The 17,357-nt window shown below is 46.3% G+C and overlaps 1 protein-coding gene across 4 annotated transcripts in view; it reads left to right on the top strand.

The window, feature by feature from the left end:
- The window catches only part of ABI2 (abl interactor 2), a 304,672-nt gene that overhangs the window by 173,392 nt on the left and 113,923 nt on the right, over nucleotides 1-17,357 (top strand). The gene's annotated exons all lie outside the window — the stretch shown is intronic.

Genomic DNA, 17,357 nt, shown 5'->3' with positions numbered 1-17,357 from the left:
ATATATCATACTGGTTTTTAATAGAAAATAAAATCCATTGACAAATTTCAAATGAATAATGCAGACAGTATTAATGGATTGGTTTTCCAGCTTTAGTTTATTCATTCTGTTGTATTAATACATTTTCCTCCTATCAAAATATGGAATTTGTTTGGAACAAGGATAGCTTTTACCTTAACATGCTTCGTTCTTCTGTCTTCTATGTTTCCTAGATTGGTGAATCAATACTGCCTTCTTTTTAACCTCCAGCCTGGTTCATAGAGTAAAAGGATTATATTACTGTACAGTGGTGTGAAAAAAAAATCCTATGGTTGCAAGTTTCCAGTTCCAGAGTGGACGATTTAACAGATCAATCCACCCTGACAATTTTGGCCTCTAGGAAGCAAATAGGCAAATATTAAGTTTTTCTGAATACTTTTGTAAAAGGCAATATTAGGCAATTCAGTCTATTTTTAAACTCTTTGCAAAGATATTCACAAGATCTGAAATAAACAGATTCATAGTAAGCAGGAGGTGACGCCCTCCTATACATTCCACCAAAGTCACCAAGCAAAAATTACACAAACATTCTTTATTAAAAAATAAAAATGGGAACGATAAGAGTTAAACTTGTTACCTCTTACCAGAAAGAGTGCATGAACTGGGGGTGAAAATCTTCTTCAGTGGCATGCAAATGTCCAATCTCTAGAAGAAGACAGCTACTTCTGCCTCCTGTTGTGAAAGAGTAAAATACATGCTTGTTTGAACAAGGCAGAAAGAGAAAAAGGAAAGCCTCCCAGGGAAATCATCAAGCATTAGATACAAAGCAGGGGAAAACATAACATAGCTAGATATCCAAATGGGAGAGATCCCTCCCCTTGCTCCCCAGGGAATACAATTGCCCTAAGCTAGTGTCCTGCTCACCACACATGTTGAGAGTGGGTGAATAATCAGGGAGTTTGTCACAATAAGGATCAAGAACAAAGAATGGAAATCCAAAGGCAGAATACAAGAAAAAGGGAAGACACAAAATGTGACCAAGAAAGCAATCATTGAAGTATGTGCTTTTCCATTTCATGCAAGAGAGGACCATGCCCAAAGTGTGCATAGGAAACTGTTCTATAGTGTGCTCAAGCAGGCACAACAGAGGAGTAGAAGGAGGGGGAGTGTAAGGCTGGTTAAAATAGATACCACAATCAAAAGGAAGGGCAACAAGCTTCTACAAAAAAGCCAAGAGCACAAAGAGGGTGGAAGAAGAATATTCCAGAAGAATCAAATGAAAATGAAGTCCAAGCTTCTAAAAATTATTTATTCTCCAACAGTTTACCAACAGTATAAAGTCTTGACCCGCCAGAGGCTTAAATAAGCCTGACCCTACACAGGCCATGTTTCGGCGTAAAGCCGCCTTCAGGGCTTACCAAAACTAACAAAGCTAGCAGACGTCAAACTGATAGTGATAGAATCCAAAGTATGTCAGAAACAGCAGCTTCATAAGCATGAAGTCTGTGACTTGTTGTGCAGATCTCTAACACTTGGGACCTGGAGAGTGTGACCCACAAGCTGTGTGCCGATACATGGTACCATGCTGAGTCATCCTTTATTGAAGTTTTGCTGTTCATTCCAGTTATAGCAAAAACCCCTATAACTAGACAAGACAGGAGTCTTGGTGAAAGAGAAGCTCAGCCACAGGAGTCTTGGGAGAGAGAAGCTTTGATAGTTTTGGTGACCCCTGAGGAAGGCTTTACACCGAAACACTGTTTGTTTAAACCTCTGGCAGGTCAAGACTTTATACTGTTGGGGAACTGTTGGAGAATAAAGAACATAGATATCAAACAGGCATGCTGTATAGACAAACATGTGCAGTGAAAACTCAGTGTAACTGAAAACTCAGTGTAACTGACTTCCATTAGTCACAGCTGGTCCTTTGTATTCCTGAGAGTTCTCATTCAACCATAAGCAGTACAAATAAGTAAACTTTGTTTCCATATCATCAAGCTGATCAATCCATAGACTGGTGGGTTGTGTCCATCTACCAGCAGGTGGAGATAGAGAGCAAACTTTTGCCTCCCTATATGTGGTCATGTGCTGCCGGAAACTCCTCAGTATGTTCTCTATCTCAGCAGATGGTGGTCACACACAGCAGCAGCTCTGGCTAGGCCTCCAAGCCTAATTTTTAGGTTTTGTTGAGTGCCTGGGGTTGAGGGCTCTTCTTGAGCAAGTGCAAACCTGGTGGTGCCAGGTCCCTCCTTTTCTCCCCCCTCCCGCTGGCTCCGTTAAAAAAAAAAAAAAAAAAAAAAATTTTGAACGTCCTTAAAGGCGTTTATTTCGACGTTTATTTAAACGTTTATTGCAGCTACTCACTGGGACACCAGGTCGTTACAGCTCGGAGCGGACAGCAGGTAATTTTTACCTTTTTATAGCGGGCAGGGGGTTCCCCGATTTATCTCCACGTGGCATATGGCGTCGGAGGGCGAGGGCGGAAAGAGTCGCTCCCCGGATCGCTTGGGCGCTTCTAGAGGGGATGCGGGGGTCTTAAAGCCTGATTCGCCCTTGTTGAGTGACAGTTTCGTGGCCGATGAATGGTCCCGGTCCTTCCTCCGGCGTGGCGATTTTTCCCGCCATAAACGCCCATCCCCCGCTCCTCGCCTCCGCCATCTTGGCCGGCCACGCGGCTCGGACGGCTTCTTCTTGGGCCGCCCTTGAGGTTGGAGACATTAATGCCATGAACGCCCTTAATTTGGGCGACGGCACAAAAGCGGCTAAATTTAAGCGCCGTTCTTCCCGCGCGGCTCCTTCGCGGAGTGTCGCGCCGGACACCATTTTGGATGCGCAGCATGTCTCTCCCCCGCTCTTGCGAGCGCCGGTTGAGGGTGCGTCTAGGGCTGTTGCCCAGGCTGCGGAAGTACACAGTCTGGGGGGTTTCTCCCCCGAGTTTGTTTTGCTGCTGCATCAGGCCTTCCTTATGCAAACGCTGCCCCTGCTCCCTCGTCTGGTAAAGAGGTTGAGGTTCCTTATGCAAAACGCTGCCCCTGCTCCCTCGTCTGGTAAAGAGGTTGAGGTTCCCAGAGGTAAACGCCCTCGGGTTGATTCCCAGGCCTTGGAGGACTTTGTCTCCTCCGATGTAGATGAGGGCAGCGTATCTGAGGTCTCCCAACGGTCCTTTGCGGATTCCTTGGAGGAGACGGATCCCCGCTCGGATGGAGCGGATGACCCCTCTGCAGCGCGGCTTTTTAGCTCAGAGGATTTGTCCAACCTGTTGGTACAGGCCATGGACACTTTGAAGATTTCCTCTCCGGAGGACGTCTCTCCCTCAGCCCCTGTTGGCTCTGCCATTATGCTGGGGACGAAGCGCCCGCCTAGAACCTTCCACGTGCATGATGCCATGCACACCTTAATTGCGGCTCAATGGGATGTCCCGGAAGCGAGCCTTAAAGTGGCTAGGGCTATGTCCCGCCTCTATCCTTTGACTGAAAGTGAACGTGAGGCCTATCTGTGGCCTACCGTGGATTCTTTAATCACTGCGGTGACTAAGAAAACGGCGTTGCCGGTGGAAGTTGGCACGGCCCTAAAGGACGCCCAAGACAGAAGATTGGAGGCGGCCTTAAGGTCGTCCTTTGAGGCAGCTGCTTTAAGTTTGCAGGCCTCAATTTGCGGCTCCTATGTGGCCAGGGCGTGCCTGACTATGGTGTGCAGCGGGCTTTCCCCTCGGATCTTTCCTTGAGGGCTGATTGGCCGGCCCTGGAATCGGGCTTAGCCTATTTGGCAGACTTGCTGTATGATGTCTTGAGGGCCTCAGCTAAAGGTATGGCTCAGACAATCTCTGCGCGGCGGTGGCTTTGGCTGAAACATTGGTCTGCTGACCACGCCTCTAAATCCCGCCTGGCTAGATTGCCTTTTAACCCTAGAACGCATATTGGGGGCCTTTTAGGCCCCCATGCTTACATTTTTGCTATTATCTGCAAAATTACTTTAGTTAGAATTTTGAAACTCAAGGTATTACTCAAGTATGTCATTGTTGATAATATCCAGTTGTTCATATAATTTTTTTTCATAGGCATTATGGTGTAACAATGCTTGTTTGGTGAAAACTACATCTGTACGAATTGGGGGCCTTTTAGGCCCCCGCTGTTTTTATCATGTTCTCAGAAGTGTTTGTGTCTCAAGTTACTTTATTTGTACTCAGTAATGCTGGTGGAGGGGCCAGGGTGTGGATAATAACATGTGAGGATGTCATGTGATTTTTGGAGGGAGTGATAAGGCCATGACATCACCTCAGGTCCTCTGAACACTGAGGACAGTATACACTGTGAGCTAATTGCTGAAGGACCTGTGATAAGATAAGCTGTTGAGAGGAAATCTGTTTCATTTTCTAACATCTAGTCAGCAATGGCACAGTCTTCCTCCAAGTGTCTGACTGACCAAGAGATTGAAGCGATTATGTTTCAAAGCGATGATGAAAGTGAACTATCTTTGTCTGATGAAGAATATCTGCCACCAGCTAATCAAACATCCTCATCCAGTGATTCTTCTGATGATGAAGAAGTGAATCTAGTGGATCCTCAAGAAGTGATAAGTAGAACATCCAAAACGAATGTTTTTTGGGACAGTAATCCTACATTAGTCGGACGTACTCCAATACACAATATTGTGAGACAGGCTCAAGGAGCTGTGGGAAGTCCCAGTTACTTTACCCCTAAAGATGTATTCTGTACTTATTTTTCTGACAATATTGCAGAAGAGGTCCTATTATGTTCAAACCTAGAAGGAAGACGTATCGCTTCAGCAAAAAATAAGTCCTGGAAAAATCTCAAAAGAGGAACTTTATGCATATATTGGACTTTTCCTGCTGGCAGGGAGTCAAAAATCGTATGATGTCCCAATACGAGAATTATTTCTGGACCCACTTTCTGATCCACACTATAAGGCGACAATGTCAGTGGGCAGATATGAGGAAATTAGAAGGATCATTCGCTTTGATGATAAGCGAACTCGTGCAGCGAGGTTTGAAACAGACAAATTAGCCCCTATCAGTTATATCTGGAACATATTTATCAAAAATTGCACAAAACTTTACAATCCTAGTACTAATGTTACTGTAGATGAGCAACTTGTACCGTTCAGAGGACGCTGCAAATTCATACAATACATGCCCAGCAAGCCAGCCAAGTACGGTATAAAAATCTTCTGGATGTGTGATTCTGCAAATTATTATGGCATAAATGGCGTAATCTACTGTGGCAAAGAGGTTGGTGCACCAGTACAGAAGGATCTGGGGTCTGAAATAGTCAAAACTCTTGCTGTTCCAATATTCAATTCAGGTAGAAACATCACCATGGACAATTATTTCACCAATGTTGAACTAGGCAATTTTCTGCTTGCAAAAGCTATTACACTTGTTGGTACTATAAAGCAAAACAGACGAGAAATTCCAGCAGCACTCAAACACAATCGTCAGCGAGCACTTTATGAGAGTGTCTTTGGATTCAATAACAAAGCGACTTTGGTATCTTACAAGGCAAAGAAGGAGAAATCTGTAATTTTACTCAGTACCATGCATCACGATTGCAGTGTTGACAGCAATAACCAAAAATTGAAACCAGAAATCATCCTGCATTACAATGCAACAAAAGGAGGTGTAGATAAAATGGATGAGATGGTGGGAGAATATTCGTGTAAGAGGCAAACAAAACGATGGCCTGTAGTACTATTTTCAAATATGCTTGATGTAGCAGCCCTAAATTCATTCATTATTTATACAGAAATTCATCCTGAATTTCATGCACAGAGGAAGGACAGGAGACGCTTATTCTTGAAGGACCTTTGTCATGAACTTGTAATACCTCACATGATAGAGCGAAGCGACTTGAAATGCTTGCCAAAGAAAACTAAAGAAGCAATGAAACGGTGTGGCGTACAGTTTCAGATTACTCCAGAGCCAGGAGAAAGAAAACGAAAGCGTTGTTTCATGTGTCCAAGAAACATAGAGAGGAAAACTGAGCGATATTGTTCCACTTGTAAGGAAACTGTTTGCAAAGAACACTCTTCTGAAAAAATAACATGTCAGAATTGTTTGGAAGACTAATATAATAGAAAAGAAAGTTAGAATAAAAATGTAGCTGCAGCTAGTTTGCTATAGATTTCTATGCATTTTTGTGTGTTTTCATGTCTTTGCATGAAATTTGGGAAAAAAAAGATTTTTTGGTGTTTTCTGTGAAAAATTATAATTAAAATGTTGTCCACTATTCATATTTTATTGAGCAATTTTGAAATAAACTTGTGAAAGTTATTTAAGTGTGTTTTTCTACATTATGTGCATGGGGGCCTAAAAGGCCCCCATGACGTTAATATGTATATTTTTAACGTCATGCGTTCTAGGGTTAAAGGCAAGCTGCTCTTTGGGGTCGAGCTGGACAAAATCGTGACCGATCTCGGCACGTCTAAGGGCAAGAAGTTACCAGAGGTCAGGGCTCGGGCTAGTACTCGCCCTGGTACCTCCAGAGGACGGTTTCAGGAAGCCCGTCGGTACCGCCCGGGCAGGTCGGGCTCCTCTGCCCCCTCTTCCTTCAAGAGGAACCTCTCCCCCAAGCAGCATTCCTTTCGCAGAGACCGCCGTCCCGGAGGTGCTCCCTCCGGTCCTCCCCCAGGGTCTCGTACCCAATGACGGGGCCTTGGTCCACGCCCCAGTGCAGATTGGAGGACGGCTGTCCTCGTTTATGGGCGAGTGGACCACAATAACTTCAGACGCTTGGGCGCTGGAAGTCATCTGAGACGGCTACAAGCTAGAGTTCTGCCGACCCTTAAAAGACGGGTTTGTACTCTCTCCCTGCAAGTCTCCGGTCAAAGCTGTGGTAGTGCAGCAGACCTTGACAATCTGATCCGCCTGGGGGCGGTCGTTCCGGTGCCAGAAAAGCAGCTTGGCAAGGGATGTTACTCCTTTTTCTTTGTGATACCAAAGAAAGGAGGTTCTGTACGGCCTATCCTCGACCTCAAAGGGGTCAATTGGGCCTTGAAAGTTCGGCACTTTCGCATGGAGACCCTCCGCTCTGTTATAGCGGCAGTGAAGGCAGGAGAGTTCCTGGCATCCTTGGACATCAAGGAAGCGTACTTGCATATTCCCATCTGGCCTCCTCATCAACGCTTTCTGCGTTTTGCAGTAATGGGCCGACACTTCCAGTTCAGAGCCCTCCCGTTCGGGTTGGCTACTGCTCCGCGGACCTTCTCCAAAGTAATGGTGGTCTTCGCGGCCTTCCTGAGGAAGGAAGGAGTTCAAGTCCATCCTTATCTGGACGACTGGTTGATCCAAGCCCCCTCTTATGCAGAGTGCGGCAAAGCTGTGAACTGGGTGGTTGCTCTTTTGAGCTCCCTGAGGTGGATCATCAACTGGGAGTAAAGCCAGCTGCGCCCGACTCAGTCCCTGGAGTATCTGGGAGTTCGATTCGACACCCAAGTGGGCAGAGTGTTCCTGCCAGACAATCGGATTGTCAAGTTTCAGGCTCAGGTGGACCAGTTCCTAGTAGCCTCTCCTATTCGGGCTTGGGACTATGTGCAGCTGTTGGGCTCTATGACGGCCACGATGGAAGTAGTGCCCTGGGCCAGGGCTCATATGAGACCACTACAACAATCTCTGCTGCTGCGCTGGACTCCGATGTCGGAGGATTATGCTGTGCGCCTTCCCTTGGACCCAGCAGTGCGCAAGGCGCTGAGCTGGTGGACGCAGACAGACAAGTTGTCTGCAGGAATGCCTCTGGTGACCCCGGAGTGGATTGTTGTCACGACAGACGCCTCTTTAATGGGCTGGGGAGCCCACTGCTTGGGAAGGACAGCGCAGGGGCTCTGGTCTCCTGCAGAGGCAAGTGGTCTATCAACCTCCTGGAACTCAGAGCCATTCGGTTGGTGTTGTTGGAGTTCATCCCGGTACTGGTGTTGAAGCCTGTACGGGTCCTGTCGGACAATGCCACGGCTGTGGCCTATGTCAACCGCCAGGGAGGTACCAAGAGCGCCCCTCTAGCCAAGGAGGCCATGAATCTATGCCAGTGGGCGGAAGCGAACCTGGAACAGCTGTCAGCGGCCCACATTGCCGGAGTCATGAATGTCAAGGCGGACTTTCTCAGTCGCCATACCTTGGAGCCCGGAGAGTGGCAGCTATCTGCTCAGGCGTTCTTGGGCATCACGAAGCGCTGGGGCCAGCCGAGCCTAGATCTGATGGCGTCATCGGCCAATTGCCAAGTGCCGCGTTTTTTCAGCAGAGGACGGGACCCTCGATCCCTGGGAGTAGATGCTCTTCTCCAACAGTGGCCGACACAAGAGCTTCTCTATGTGTTCCCGCCCTGGCCCATGTTGGGCAGGGTGCTAGACCGGGTGGCAAAGCATCCCGGCAGGGTAATCCTGGTGGGTCCGGATTGGCCCAGACGTCCCTGGTATGCGGACTTGATCAGGCTCTCAGTCGGCGATCCTCTGCGGCGGCCAGTGGAGCAGGGCCTGTTACATCAGGGTCCCGTGGTGATGGAGGATCCCTCCCCCTTTGGTCTTACGGCCTGGCTATTGAGCGGCAGCGTCTGAGAAAGAAGGGCTTCTCAGACAAGGTCATCGCCACTATGCTGAGAGCGAGGAAGCGCTCTACTTCTACTGCTTACGCCAGGGTTTGGCGTATCTTTGCAGCGTGGTGTGAAGCAGGCTCACTTTCTCCCTTCACTGCTCCAATTTCTTCAGTGTTGGCGTTCCTGCAAGACGGTCTGGACAAAGGCCTGTCGCTCAGTTCCCTGAAAGTTCAGGTAGCGGCTCTGGCTTGCTTCAGGGGCCTGAAGGGTGCTTCCCTGGCTTCGCAGCCAGATGTGGTGCGCTTTCTCAAGGGAGTTAATCACCTGCACCCTCCTCTGCACTCAGTGGTGCCTGCATGGAATCTCAATCTGGTGCTAAGAGCATTGCAGAAGCCGCCTTTTGAACCCTTGTCGAGGGCATCTCTGAAAGACCTGACGTTGAAAGCAGTCTTTTTGGTGGCTACCACTTCAGCCAGAAGAGTTTCCGAGCTCCAGGCACTCTCATGTCGAGAGCTTTTTCTGCAGTTCACTGAGGCAGGAGTGACTATTCGCACAGTGCCTTCCTTCCTGCCCAAGATTGTTTTTCGCTTCCATGTGATTCAGCAGCTCTGTCTCCCTTCCTTTCGTAGGGAGGTCTACCCAGAGGAATACTCTGCTCTCAATTTCTGGATGTGAGACGAGTCATCATCAGATACTTGGAGGTGACCAATGATTTCCGGAAATCGGATCATCTGTTTGTCCTGTTTACAGGTCCTCGTAAGGGTCTGCAGGATTCTAAGCCTACAGTGGCAAGATGGGCAAGGAAGCCATTGCAGCGGCCTAGGTGGCCGCGGGGAAGGCCCATTCCTTTGCCAGGCATTACCGCTTGGCTGTGGCTGCTCGGGCGGAGGCCCGGTTTGGAGCTTCAGTGTTGCGGTCAGGGATTTCTATGTCCCGCCCTGGGTGAGTACTGCTTCGGTACATCCCACCAGTCTATGGATTGATCAGCTTGATGATATGGAAGGTAAAATTATGTATCATACCTGATAATTTTCTTTCCATTAATCATAGCTGATCAATCCATAGCCCCTCCCAGATATCTGTACTGTTTATATTCTGGTTGAATTTTAGGTTCAAGTTTAGCCTTCAGTTACTTCAGGAGGACTTCGTGTTCAAGTTCTTCTTTCACTTGGATTCTTCAAGAGTTGAGACGAGTTTGTGTTACAGTGAGCTGCTGCATTCCTCTCCCCTCCGTTTTACGGGGCTGGATTGAGATTTAAATTCTGCCGGCACTCCCTCCCGCTTCGTGCGGCTGTAGGGCAGCTTTGTACCCCTCCCGCTTCGGCGGTGTTAGGGTCAGTCAGCTCCTCCCGCGGTTGCGGTTGCAGGATAAGCCAGATCCCCCCGCATCGGCGGGTGTGGTGTCCCTCCCCCGCTCCGCGGGGATGAGCTGGACGGATTCCCCTCCCCCACTTGTGTGGGGATGAGCTGGGTTAATTCCCCTCCCCCGTTTCGGCGGTGGTGAGCTGGGCAGAGTGTCCCTTCGTGGGTGTAATTCTCTAAGTGCTGAGTCCTGCGGATGGAGCTTTGATATCGACATACTGAGGAGTTTCCGGCAGCACATGACCACATATAGGGAGGCAAAAGTTTGCTCTCTATCTCCACCTGCTGGTAGATGGACACAACCCACCAGTCTATGGATTGATCAGCTATGATTAATGGAAAGAAAATTATCAGGTATGATACATAATTTTACCTTTTATACTGTCTCACACCACCAGTAAGGTAGCATGTAGTATTTAAAGGGCCCAGGTTCATTAATGCTGTCTAGACACAACTTTAGAGGCTTCTTATGCTGTTTGTAATTTCAAACATCTGGTTCTAGAGAAGGATCATGAAGATTGGTTTGACAAGTCATTCTCTGGCTTATAGATATGTCTGTATATGTCATGTTTATATTTGCAAGTAGTGAAATGCATCTGTGGAAAGCAGGCAATATGCAGAGCATTCTAGTCTAGACGGCAGTATGGAACCAAAAGGTGGAACTCCCATGTACATAAGTACATAAGTAATGCCACACTGGGAAAAGACCAAGGGTCCATCGAGCCCAGCATCCTGTCCACGACAGCGGCCAATCCAGGCCAAGGGCACCTGCAAGCTTCCCAAACGTACAAACATTCTATACATGTTATTCCCGGAATTGTGGATTTTTCCCAAGTCCATTTAGTAGCGGTTTATGGACTTGTCCTTTAGGAAACCGTCTAACCCCTTTTTAAACTCTGCCAACTCTGCCAAGCTAACCGCCTTCACCACGTTCTCTGTCAACGAATTCCAGAGTTTAATTATGCATTGGGTGAGGAAACATTTTCTCCGATTTGTTTTAAATTTACTACACTGTAGTTTCATCGCATGTCCCCTAGTCCTAGTATTTTTGGAAAGCGTGAACAGATGCTTCACATCTACCTGTTCCACTCCACTCCACTCCACTCATTATTTTATATACCTACAGTGCTTTTTTTGTAGAAAAAAAGGTGCTGGTACTCATTATGGGCGGGGTCACCACATATGGCCCCACCCCTATGATAGCCACACCCACATTAACCACACCCCCTATACCAGCCATGGCGCATATAAACAGACATCATTGAAAATATTATAGTACTATAGGAGAAAAAAATAACGTGATTTTTTTTCATGATAAATAATCTCTGTAAGCTCTTACAGCTCCAGTATACCCAGTGCAAAATAAGACAGCCAATGTAAATTCTCAAATTGGACATATTACAAACACTAAAATGAAAATAAAATGATTTTTTTCTACCTTTGTTGTCTGGTGACTGTTTTTCTTTCCATATTGGTCCCAGTCTGTGATTCTGCTTTCCTTTGTTTTCGCTTAACTCTTCTGTGCCATTTGTCATTTTTGTCTCCTTTTTCTTTGCTTTCTTCAATATTTTTCAGGCTCTCTCTCTGTCCAGATTTAATTCATTCTTACTATCCATTCTTTAATTTCCTTCATCTACCTGTGGCTTTTCATCTTTTCCTCACCCTTGTTCTCCCCATGCCCCTTCCTCTTATTCTCCAGTCTTTCTCTATTCCCCTTTTCCATCCAGCAGCTCTGCTTTCTCTCCCCATCCTTCCAGTGTCTCCCCTATTTCTTTCTGCATTCTTCCATCCAGCGTCTTCCCTCTTTCTCTCCCCATCCTTCCGTTTTCCCTCTCTCTCTCCCCATCCTTCCATCTGTTTTTCCCCCTCTCTCTCCCCATCCTTCCATCTGTTTTTCCCCCTCTCTCTCCCCATCCTTCCATCTGTTTTCCCTCTCTCTCCCCATCCTTCCATCTGTTTTTCCCTCTCTCCCCAATCCTTCCATCTGTGTTTTCCCTCTCTCTCCCCATCCTTCCATCTGTTTTTCCCCTCTCTCCCCATCCTTCCATCTGTTTTCCCCTCTCCCCAATCCTTCCATCTGTTTTTCCCCTCTCTCCCCAATCCTTCCCTCTGTTGGTTTCCCTCTCTCTCCCCAATCCTTCCCTCTGTTGGTTTCCCTCTTTCCCCCCAATCCTTCCCTCTGTTGGTTTCCCTCTTTCTCTCTCTCCCCAATCCTTCCCCCCCCCCCCCGCGACACTCCGGGCGAGTCCTCCACTTAGTTTTTTTTTTAAGACTCAGAACGTGCGAACGATGCAGACGGCAGCGATTGAAAGAGGCTGTCTGGGCTGGCGTCTGCGTCGGAGCTTCCCTCACCCTCTGCGAGTCCCGCCTTCGTTGTTACAACTTCCTGTTTCGCGGGACTCGCAGAGGGTGAGGGAAGCTCCGACGCAGACGCCAGCCCAGAAAGCCTCTTTCAATTGCTGCCGGCTGCATCGTTCGCGCGTTCTGAGTCTTAAAAAAAAGAACTAAGTGCAGGACTTGCCCGGAGTGTCGCGGGGGGGGGGGGGGGGGGGTGTCGGCAAAAAAAGGTGCCGGTACGCCGTACCGTTGCGTACCGGCACAAAAAAAGCACTGTATACCTATATCGTGTCTCCTCTCAGCCATCTGTTCTCCAAGCTGAAAAGCCCTAGCTTCCTAAGTCTTTCTTCATAGGGAAGTCGTCCCATCCCCGCTATCATTTTAGTCGCCCTTCGCTGCACCTTTTCCAATTCCACTATATTTTTCTTGAGATGATGCGACCACAATTGAACACAGTACTCAAGGAGCGGTCGCACCATGGAGCGATATAACGGCATTATAACATCCTCACACCTGTTTTCCATACCTTTCCTAATAATACCCAACATTCTGTTCGCTTTCTGAGTTGCAGCAGCACACTGAGCAGAAGGTTTCAGTGTATTATCGACGACGACACCCAGATCCCTTTCTTGGTCCATAACTCCTAACATGGAACCTTGCATAACGTAGCTATAATGCAGGTTCTTTTTTCCCACATGCATCACCTTGCACTTGCTCACATAAAATGTCATCTGCCATCTAGCCGCCCAGTCTCCCAGTCTCGTAAGGTCCTTCTGTAATTTTTCACAATTCTGTCACGAGTTAACGACTTTGAATAACTGAGTCATCAGCAAATTAAATTACCTCGCTAGTTACTCCCATCTCTAAATCATTTATCAAACATATAAACGGCGAGTGACCGAACTCACTCGCAAATGTGCAGTAGAGACTTCCCTCTCTGTCCCGCCCCCGCGTCAATACGTGATGACGGGGGCAGGACAGAGAGGGAAACTGCGCTCCCCCCCCCCCCGAGGTCGCCGCCGCCACCCTTCCACCCGGCCCGGGCCCTCTGATCACAATTAATTCAACTTACATCGCCGTAGCACGCAGATCAGCTGAGCTCCAGTCGGCCTTCCTTCCCTGCCTGTGTCACGCCCTCGCTGGCGGTACGTCACACGAGGGCGGGACACAGGCAGAGAAGGAAGGCCAGGCTGACAGGAGCTCAGCTGATCTGCGTGCTGCGGCGATGTAAGTTGAATTAATAGCGAACAGAGGGCCCGGCCGGGTGGAGGGGTGGCGGCGACTCTGGAGGGGGGGTACCGGTAGTGGCAACCTCGGGGGGGGGGGGAGGGGGCCTTGGAAAATCCCCATTCCAATAGTAGCCCGTTTTAACGGGCTCAACGGCTAGTAAATATATTAAAAAGCAGCGGTCCTAGCACAGACCCCTGAGGAACCCCACTAACTACCCTTCTCCATTGTGAATACTACCCATTTAACCCCACTCTCTGTTTCCTATCCTTCAACCAGTTTTTAATCCACAATAGGACTTTTCCTCCTATCCCATGACCCTCCAATTTCCTCTGTAGCCTTTCATGAGGTACCTTGTCAAACGCCTTTTGAAAATCCAGATATACAATATCAACCGGCTCCCCTTTGTCCACATGTTTGTTTACTCCTTCAAAGAATTGAAGTAAATTGGTCAGGCAAGATTTCCCCACACAAAAGCCATGCTGACTCTGTCTCAGTAATCCATGTCCTTGAATGTGCTCTGTAATTTTGTTTTTAATAATAGCCTCTACCATTTTCCCCAGCACCAACGTCAGACTCACCGGTCTATAATTTCCCGGATCTCCCCTGGAACCTTTTTAAAAAATGGGCGTTACATTGTCCACCCTCCAATCTTCCGGTACCACGCTCAATTTTAAGGATAAATTGCATATCACTAGCAGTAGCTCCGCAAGCTCATTTTTCAGTTCTATCAGTACTCTAGAATGAACACCATCCGGTCCAGGAGATTTGCTACTCTTCAGTTTGCCGAACTGCCCCATTACGTCCTCCAGGTTTACCGTGAAGTCAGTAAGTTTCTCTGACCCGTCCGCTTGAAATATCATTTCCGACACCGGTATCCCACCCAAATCTTCCTCGGTGAAGACCGAAGTAAAGAATTCATTCAATCTCTCCGCTACGTCTTTGTCTTCCTTGATCACCCCTTTTACCCCTTGGTCATCCAGCGGCCCAACCGATTATTTTGCTGGCTTCCTGCTTTTAATATACCAAAAAAAAAATTTAGTATGTTTTTTTGCCTCTAATGCTACCTTTTTTTCATAATCTCTCTTGGCCTTCTTTATCTGCGCCTTGCATTTGCTTTGACACTCCTTATGCTGCTTCTTGTTGTTTTCAGACGGTTCCTTCTTCCATTTTCTGAAGGCATTTCTTTTAGCCCTAATAGCTTCCTTCACCTCACTTTTCAACCAGGCCGGCTGTTTTTGGAGTTCCGTCTTTCTTTTCTAATTAGTGGAATATGTTTGGCCTGGGCCTCCAGGGTGGTATTTTTGAACAGCGTCCATGCCTGTTGTACAGTTTTTACCCTCTCAGTTGTCCCCCTAAGTTTTTTTTTTCCACCATTCTTCTCATTTTATCATAGTCTCCTTTTTTAAAGTTAAACGCTAACGTGTTTGACTTCCTGTGTATAGTTACTTCAAGATCGATATTAAAACTGATCATATTATGATCACTGTTATCAAGTGGCCCCAGAACCATAACGTCCCTCACTAGATCATGCGCTCCACTAAGGACCAAGTCTAGAATTTTTCCTTCACTCGTCGGCTCCTGCACCAGCTGCTCCATAAAGCTGTCCTTGATTTCATCAAGGAATTGTACCTCTCTAGCGTGTCCCGGTTACATTTACCCAGTCTATATTTGGATAATTGAAGTCACCCATTATTATCACATTGCCCATTTTGTTTGCGTCTGAGTTCTTTTATCATTTCTGCGTCTACCTGCTCATCCTGGCGAGGTGGATGGTAGTACACTCCTATCACCGTCCTTTTCCCTTTTATACATATATATTGTGACATGTTTGAAAATACAGGATGGGCAGTGTAGTGACGGAGATGAGCTGTAGTGACAGATGTGCTGTAATAATCTGCACCCCTAGATTTGTAGTTTTCTGAGGAAGTGAGTTAAAATATTATGAGGTCATTAGCAATGCTGAGGTGAAGGATTGCATTGTGTGTAAGGAGAAAGTATTTTGCCAGTGTCTTGTGAACGTTGCCTTAACCTGAACAGCTATGAAATAAGGATTCTGTAGATTGCAGAATAAGATTGTACAGACTGTGCTTTTATTTTATTTTTTCATTTGTGCCTGCTAGTAATTCCTCCGATCTTGCAGCTTGGAAAGGCATTGGTGATTTTGTTATCTGATTGCAGTGTTTGGGAGGGGGCATTAATTGTGTTTTAAATTTGACAATGTTGATTGCTGTGGAACTGGAGCACATACCTGTTTCAGAGAGTATCTGGATGAGTATCTGGATGATGAAACATGGACAATCATATTTGGCTTCTTTTCTATAGATATTGCTGACATCACAACTAGAGCATGCTTAGTGAAGCGTTCCTTCTTTTTTTTTTTTTTTTTTTAATAAACTGATTTCAGCAGGGCAACTTTGTATGTCTGGAATAGAATAATGAAGCTCATATATTTCTTCCACTGTTCAGAGCAGGACATGTCAAAAATACTCCTAGCAATGTCCCTTTTTTGCTCCATTTGCCTTCCTGTGAAGCCACTATGCTGAGCAAACATTTTATTCACTGGATACCTTAAATAGCTGTTTGCCTTTGGCTGCTTTCTGGCGGCAAAATGGAGTAACTGAGCTCTGTTTTTATACTCTGTATAGTACCTTGGTTTCTGATTGTGTTGTGGGTGATGGTTAGAGAAGTAGAGCCTGGATTCACGGATTCTAAGTTCTGTGATCTCGTAACCCTTGCATTTCAGTGGAAAGTTTCTACAAATGTTTGTAGATAGTTTCTAAAATTGTGTCTGGCGGCCTGTATTGAGCCTTTTATAGTACAAATGTTTCTGATTCTCTCTTAGGTAGATTGTTTTTTTTTGTTTGTTTTAGCAGGAGGTTTAATCTCCTTGGTTACAAATGCTTCTAACATCTTAGGGTACCTAGTGATAGGTGGCAAGGTTAACACCCCACTTGACCCCCTCCCTATTATACTAGTTCTCAGAAGGATCTACGTTCAGCAAATAGGTCAGGCTTACACTTGGGCCAAAATATTTGAACTTACAGCACCCTTGAAGCAATAATGATAATAAGAAACCTTCAGTTTCTAAAAGTAATTCTTAGTGATGTAAAGTTATGTTTTTATTTTTAATTTATATAGTGCCTAATATGAGGATTCTCATGTATATTTCTGTTTTTAGTACATGTGGAAAAAGCTAATTACGGTTAAATGCCTTTTTAAGTTTTCCCATGCTGTAAGGAGTAAATATGAGTAAATTCTAAACCATACAGTTTGCATATTGAGCCTTTCCTGGAAAGTCTCTAGCACAGATTATTGCGCTTCTTAGGAAAAATATTTTTTACTCTGACCATTGTGGATTTATTCCTTTTACTATATTAATCAGCTGGACTGGTTTAAAAAAGGTTGTTTAACCTGGAGGCATGTAATAATCTAACACCTAAGTATGCTGAAAGCTTTTCTCATTCAGCTAACATGATTTCCTTATTAACATCACCTCTTCCTCCTCTTTTCACTTAGCCCCTGCTGGCTCTGCTGGCACTTCTCCCATTCCTGTTACTTCTACACCTACCCCTGTCCCTCCTGCTACTGCACCCTCCTCTACCACCACCCCAGATGCCGCTACTGCAGGAGCCCAGCCTCTTGCTGATGGCTTCACAGCTCCAACTCCCCCTGCTGTCTCTTCTGCTCCTCCTGCAGGTGAGTGTGTGTGTGTAAAACCATATGGACTGTATGTAAAACTTGGTATGACAGTGCAAATCTCTTGAGACTTCATTTAATTAATTTAGCAGATACCATTACCATGACTTAAAACAGCATAAATAGTCAATCATAAAACATCAATGTACATTACAAAGTAGTTATAAATAAATATAATCACCACCTCATATTAATTCTTCCCTCTAAAACCTTGTC

Source organism: Microcaecilia unicolor, chromosome 7 (genome assembly GCF_901765095.1).
Source record: "Microcaecilia unicolor chromosome 7, aMicUni1.1, whole genome shotgun sequence".
Classification (NCBI taxonomy): domain Eukaryota; kingdom Metazoa; phylum Chordata; class Amphibia; order Gymnophiona; family Siphonopidae; genus Microcaecilia; species Microcaecilia unicolor.
Note: the sequence above shows the minus strand (reverse complement) of the source record. Positions and strands in the feature narration are given on the sequence as shown.